The sequence below is a fragment of the Malurus melanocephalus genome, unplaced genomic scaffold, assembly GCF_030028575.1.
Source record: "Malurus melanocephalus ecotype Western Australia unplaced genomic scaffold, MMel_1.1 scaffold_504, whole genome shotgun sequence".
NCBI classification, from domain to species: Eukaryota; Metazoa; Chordata; class Aves; order Passeriformes; family Maluridae; genus Malurus; species Malurus melanocephalus.
In genome coordinates, this window is record NW_026623736.1 from 448,949 (window position 1) to 456,031 (window position 7,083).

Consider the following 7,083-nt stretch of genomic DNA (forward strand, 5'->3'; position numbering starts at 1 on the left):
CGTTATTGATGTGAAATATATTGAAACAGTAATTATCACAGGCTGCCYGCAATGGAAGTCCCTTGTTTTAAAGCCTTAAGGCTTTTATATAAATGTTAAAATATTAATGTTAAGATTTAAAGCTCTAAGGCTTTAAAACTGGTAGCATTTGCTCTCAGTTTTATGGGTGTGTAATGCTTCCCCCTCCCCCTTCTCAAGTACGGTATCGACACTGATCTGAAAAGCCMAGTGAGATTTAAAATTTACAGCAGTTGGACATATTTCTTGTTCTTGCCTATTAAGAAAATACCCTGAATTATCTGTGTGCTCATCCATTTTCAACAGGAGGCCTAAAAGACTTGTTAGGATTGTGAAGCTGTTGCAGATGTTTTRGGCTGTGGAGTCTGACTTCAGGAGTTCAAAATGCAAATCAGGCCACGAGATTAAGTTTTATTATTCTCYCCACTGAAATGCATGTTTTATGGTAATACAGAACTCTTGCATGATTCCAGTGTGTTGCTGTGTTTCATGAGACACAAGGTTATAGGAAATTGTATTGTTTGGATGTGAAAACGTGGGATGTTAGAATGACTTTTTTTTTTTTTAATTAGAAACATATATATATTGTAATGCTGTCTTTAGCAAAGTGCAGCCTGTTTAGGAATTAATTCTAAATATGATTTTCTTGGCTGATTTTTAAATACATTATTTTTGAACAAACTCAAATAGAATTTTATTGGGAAGAATCAAAACTCTTGATATATTTTCCTTTATAACCTCAAAGTWATGGTAAACTAGGTCGACAGAATTTCAAAGATAATCTTGCCCATATTAAATATTTAACTATGTTATCAAAAATTATCGAGCACAAATGACCCATGCGTGTGCATTCCTGAAGGCGAATTCTGATAAGGCCAAATTGACTGTGGGTTACATTTGAGGAAGTTTGACTTGGGGGTGCTGATTGTAACTTCCTTGATTCCATGAAGTAACTCTGCAACATTATTCCTGTGTCACAACAGTTCTCTGACACATCAGCTTGACTTTTATATCTGCTGAGGAATGAAAATGATTAACAGAGATATGAWATGTAGCACTAACAGGATCTTAAAATCCCAGAATGGATTGGAAGGGACCTTAAAGCTCATTCTTTTGACAAAGCTCAGGGACACCTCCCCCTATCCCATGTTGCTCCAAGCCCTGTCCARCCTGGCCTTGGACACTGCCAGGGATCCAGGAGCAGCCACAGCTKCTCTGGGCACCCTGTGCCAGGGCCTYTCTACCCTCCCAGGGAAGAATTCTTTCCAAGTATCCCATCCCATGCTGSCCTCTGTCAGTGGGAAGCCRTTCCCCCTTGTCCTGTCACTCCAAGCCTTTCCACTCTCCATCTTTCTCCATCTTTCCATGGACTTGTCTCCTGAGAAAAAGGAATTGGTATGTTCTGTAGGTAGGGGCTAAGCGGTGGTGGGTAATATTTGGGCTAAAAGAGTCCTCTGTCTGTGGGTTACCTGGTAGTCATGGAAAGACCAGAGGAGAGATCCCTGACRCTCAGGTAGCCTGGCTGGTGATGTTTGTGTTGGTTTTCACTTCCATTATTCCTACAGTCACATTTAATGAGGAGTTCGCAAACATCTGAAGTCCAGTATAATGCAGGCAGCAGAAATGAATTCAGCTTGGACTGACCACATCATTATTTACATAACTGGTTAATCRTGCTAATTTTGTTCCAGCTGTCAGCCATTTGATTGCTTCAAAACTTGGAGCTTTTAAGAAGCCTCAAATCTTGGATCACTGCTGGGAAATGCCAAAGGCCTAATTTGTTACTTCATAAAAAYGCTGATAGTCTCTCTTGATACAGAAATCGGTGTTTTGTTTCAGTGGTTGGGTTTTTTTTTCTTTAGAGAGAGAGAGAGCAATCATTAAATGATAATCAGTTTAGGGGAAATACATTAAAGAATAGTTATGATGTTCCTGATCTTGCTTTTCTTAGGTCTCATACGTAGGATGAGGAAATGACTCTGGCTTTTGCTTGGTGTAGAAGAATATAAGTTACTCTAATATCTTTCTTTAATGACTGGTACTCAGGAAGCACCTTCCCAGTSTTCCAGGGCCATATTTGCAGAGTGCTAAACTGTCCCTCGGGATCTTGCTAATAGAAAATGAAATGTGCCTGGTTTGTAGGAACGCCTGTAATGTTCTTTATCCATTTTGCMTTGCTCTGATCTGTGCAGGGAAAATATCGAAATGTACCAGTATCCTGCTGGCTTAAGTGCTTCAAAGAACAGCAGGTTTTTGTGTGTTTCAGTAGCCTGGCTGCTCATTAAGAAGGCAGGAGACTCCATGRAGAAACAACATGGGTTGCTGTCCTCTGGAATAAAATCTGCCGGGGCTGATTGTGGGTTTGCTAGCGTTGGTGTGCTCCAGGTTTGGTACAAACTGGACTGTGCTGAATAATAGTGAATAARAAGTCCAAGTCAATCAGTTTAGGTGGCTGTTACAGGACTGCTTTCCTGTTATGGATGGAAAAGGAATTGTGAATGGTTGAATGTGAGAGTGAATTCAGAGACTGTTTGCTTCAGGATGGATCTAGAACTCAGTGACTGTTGGGTTCAGCATCTCGGTGAGTGGTGCAGCAGGTAGAAAGCTGTGGGGAAAAATGGTATTTTTTATTCATAATTTTACAAATAACAGGTTTGTCTCTGGTTTCCAAATTTGGGATTTGCYTGATTTTATGATGCTGCTCCAGACTATTGATAAAGGCAAAGTAGCTGGATCAGAAAGTTCTATGGTGTTTTCTGTGGGTAAYTTATGGTTGTAGGCAGAGTTTAAGGAGAGTAGCTTAAGTTACAAAATTGAGTTCTATGTAAATATCTAATAGTAATGTTTGTATGGATGATGATACTAATTAGAAAATTAGTGTAAAAGTACTTTATGTTTGCTGGTGGCACTGACACTGGAGATGTTTGCAGAATTCAGTTTATAATTTGCCATTGTGCCTTCTTATATGGAAACATAACCTTGAGTTATTATGCTAGTGARATGCTTTTTTCTTCTATATAGATAATTTTCAGCTCATTTTTTGGTATTGTTACAAAAATGGAACTTAAATTGATCTCAGAGCCAATACCCTGTGTTGCATTAATTGTTAATAGTGTGTCTATCTGTTTCCTGTCACCCAGGGCTGTTAGCATAAATGCCTCTAACTGGTGCCTCGAGCTTGTGTTCAAGGTCAGGCCCGGGCTGTTTGTGCTGCCTGTGCCTTRGCTTGCAAAATCCAGCCCTTTCCAGGTGGGGAAGCAGGAGCTCAGGCACGGACAGGTCCCCACTGGCAGTGGGAGTGCAGCTGGCTCTGCTCTGGGACTGGGTGAAACCAGTCCCAGCCCAGTCCTGGGTGCAGCTCCACCTTGGAGGCTCCCCTTATCTGTGTTTCATGSTGGAGGTGGCTGGGGGAGGTTTAAGGAATCTCAAACACAGTCTGTTTTGTTGTCCTAATCCATACAAATTGTTTTCAAGGAATCGTTTTCTTTCCACCATCAGGAACAGAGCTCCCTGAGCTGCCTTAAGTAATTAGCTGAAATTTGTGCRTGAGACCTCTGCAGTTTCCTTCCCCACTGCTCCTGCCTCTGCCTTTTCCCCCAGAGTTGTTTTAGCCATGTTGTCTGCAGTGCCTAAGCCTTGTCTGTATAATAAATACTGAATAGTCTTGAGGTCCAAGAGAGTTCTGGAGGGTGACCGAGGCAGGAGAAGGCCTGTGTGCTGCTTCTGGGGGTTCGGGACAGAACTGGCTCTTTCAAGCTTTTCTGTTTCTCATAATGCAGCACTCAGTGAACAATTAAGTAATTGAACAAATYAAGTAATAAGTTGTTTTTTTGAAAGTTCAAAGCTGTTTATTAGTTTAAAACTACGCCACACACCTTAGCTAGAGATGTTTAATGTCCACCCTACAAGATAGAAATCTGAGGACCCCCTTGCCTTGATTGTTTATCAGTATTGCAGGAGTTATGGCAAACTTTGGGGGCTGCAGTTTTAGAACTGACTACTTAAAATACATGGTGGGGTCTGGGGGTCATGGCTGAAATTCAGCAGCCAGACACTGATTTAATCTCATTCCACTATAACCTCATAGAGACTTCCCTGCCCTTCTGGAGATGTCACTTACATAATGTGATGGYTTCTAAAATCAGCCTGGGAGTTTTCATTATTTAAAAGCAGAAACCCAGGCAGAGCAAGCTCCCCCCACTTGTGTTTGTTTGGTTTGAGTTTTGCCACCAARAAATGCTACAACACCCATTGTACCCCTGCTAGGGAAAAATAGCAGTGCGGATGACAGGGTGCTAATGATGTCTGGGATGTTCTTTTACATTTTTTTTGCTTTATTCTCCCAAATCATATTAATTTCTAGACTTAACATCAATTTAGCAGTTTCTGAACCCTTTGCAAGGGCAATGGTCTTTTCAGAGCTTTGTTAGAACAAAGACATTTTAAGAATCTTAATAGAGAATCGTATAATCTTATTACAACTGCTCCTGTTTAAATCACTTCCTTGTACTTAAATACAATCTGTCACCAGCTATTTCTTGATTGTAGTTTTTGTCAGTTGCAATTTATCCCCCTCCTTGGTTTGGTTGTATTTTTTTTTTTCTCCTGATTGTGCAACCCTTAGGTTGGCAAAGCTCCTTTCTCACACAGTTCCTGTGAGTCCACTGGGTGTAATCGCATGAGTAAATTGCTCACTGGTGGGGGGGGTGTGCAGTTCACAAGTGAAATCTTYGTGGGACAAACCCCACTGAAACAACTGATGCAGACAGTTCTGATACTCCTCAGGGAGAGACAAAACAAAGTCTTTTTAAAGGTAACTTCCTCCCCTGAGATGCCAGCACAAAAGAATCCTTCAACCACGTTTCCCTGTAGGTAGGAATTCTCTTCCCAAGAGGTTCCTCGGGTGTGTTGCTGTCTGGGTGAGCAGACCCCAAGCATCCCCTTAGTTTTGTCATTCTGATTTTTATTTATTTCTTTCTTTTTAGTGATGAGGATTTCTTCAGCCAAATCTGTTGACCCAATTGCTGCTGAAGCTGCTTTYCTACTGACTTTCAGCTCTGTTTGGACAGGGATGAGGCTTGTGACAACAGCAGTAAGGCAGAGATGTTTGCTCTAACCTATGAATTCAGCCAGAATTGGAGATCATTAATTAATCCTTATCCTGCAGTTCTGTTCAGAACTGTTTTAACATGCYTGTTCTCTGATGGATGGTCAAGCACAATGTGCTCTGCCACATGGTGTATGGAAAGGAAAGCACTTGTTATTTGAAAAACAGAACTTTAATGCTTTTAATTTATTCACTTAACTAATTAATTGGGAAACACCCTCCCATTTTGTGACATTGCTGGAATGTGACTGGTAATGTCTGGTTAGAGATTCCTGATCATGCATTACCCTCAATACTCAGATCCAGGGAGGATCTGGTGCATCTTTTAAATGCCCCTGCCCAGGTATTTAATTATTTGATAAAAACCTATTTCTTTAATGACCATTTGAAAGCATAAAATCACCTCTGTTGTGTTATCTAATGAAATATTTGCCTTCTGAGCCCATCCTGCCTTATTGCAGGGGTTTGATTGCTTCTTGCAGTGTTCTGCTGCTTGCAGTGATTGTTTTTTAAGTGATGGAATGCTTATTACCTATGAGAAGTGTTACTATATTTTGCTGCTGTTGTTGAGCAGAGTTCATGAAGTTAAACTTTGTSTACTGATTTAGAAGAGTTTCTCAGAAAGTCAAGATAATGCCTCTGCTGGAATGTTTTTAGATAAACAGCATAGGTGACACCGACTACTTTTCTTAGGAGTATACAAATGCAGATCAGAAACTAATATTTAATACTGTRATTTTCTGAGAATCTCTACAATTTATGTGTATTTTTAAGGCAGAGATTTGTACCTGCTGCTCAGAAGAGCAGCATGACTGTCCTTGCGCTTAACTGTGATTATGCAGCCCATGTTTTTTCATCCTTTTTCAGCAAAGCAGCTGCTTTCTGAAGATTTTATTGGTACTTGGGTGACTCCTCTGAAAGATATTTATGTTTATATGTTTACTCTTTCTCTTGGGAAGATTTAATAAGGAAGTAAAATACAGGCATGTTTATAATTGGTTTGACGTGGCTTTCAGAATTCTTTGCTTGTASAGAAGCTGGAGTATAAAAGCTTGAGTACAGCAAAATCACTTTATTGCAGAGAAGCACTGAGGTAAATCATCAAAGGATTTTTAGTCTGCAAAACTGCTTAAGTGTTGTGTTTAAAATTTACAAATCGCTGACCCCTTTGTGAGACACTGAGACAGACTGAAATGTCTGGCTCTTTTTTACGTTTGACTACCTAGTGAATAATCTCCTTTTGCCTGGCCTGCTGCTTTAAACACACTGAATGCTGCAATTGCCATGTTGGTGTCTGTCTGCCAACCAGCAGTGTCTGTGTATATTTAATTTCATAATAATACGACCATAGGATGCCTCCAAGAGTATTTACATTGGCTTTGAAAGTCAGGACRTGTTGTATGGCTGAAGATTTGAAATTTTGGGGAGTGCTCAGCATGGTGGGAGCTCYGCTGAAATGTTGAGGAGTGAAGAACAGCAGGAGAGTTTTGTAGGTTGTCTTTATTATTCTGTTTTTAATTTGCATYATGAGGGGGGTCTGTTCTGCAGGAGATGGTCTGGATCAAGCAAAGTGTGTGAGCACATCCTTCCTTTTGGAAGTGTGAGGGACCTGTTGATCTGGGAATGACTGGGATCCATGGAATTTCAGTGCTGTTGGCTTTCCAGGTGTGAGTGCAGGAAACACGCTCCAACATCCTGAATGCAGGAACACTTWTGTTGTGTATGCTCTGTGCAAAATTGTGTCTGGATGCCTTGGCTTACAGCCAGGGTTTTAATCTCTTCTTTTTTGTGTCAGCTTGGATAGTGTATATAATACTATAGGGCCTTTTCCTGTCCCTGGAAATGCTGATTTTTAGTTTTATTTTAAGAAGGGTTTTCTTTTTCTTACTCAGAAGAAAAATAAACTTTAAAGGAGGAGGAAGGTCTGGGCTGTTTTTTTTTTTTTTTTTTTTTTTTTT

The 7,083-nt window shown here is 40.4% G+C and overlaps 1 protein-coding gene across 6 annotated transcripts in view; it reads left to right on the forward strand.

Moving 5' to 3' along the window:
- EPN2 (epsin 2) overlaps positions 1-7,083 on the forward strand; it is a 51,867-nt gene that overhangs the window by 13,602 nt on the left and 31,182 nt on the right. The window contains exon 2 of one of the 6 annotated variants that reach the window (XM_057381296.1): positions 5,004-5,110. The exons of the other annotated variants lie outside the window; for them this stretch is intronic. The gene's annotated coding sequence lies outside the window, so the exon portion shown is untranslated. The remainder of the gene's footprint in view (positions 1-5,003; positions 5,111-7,083) is intronic. 6 annotated transcript variants of the gene reach the window in all.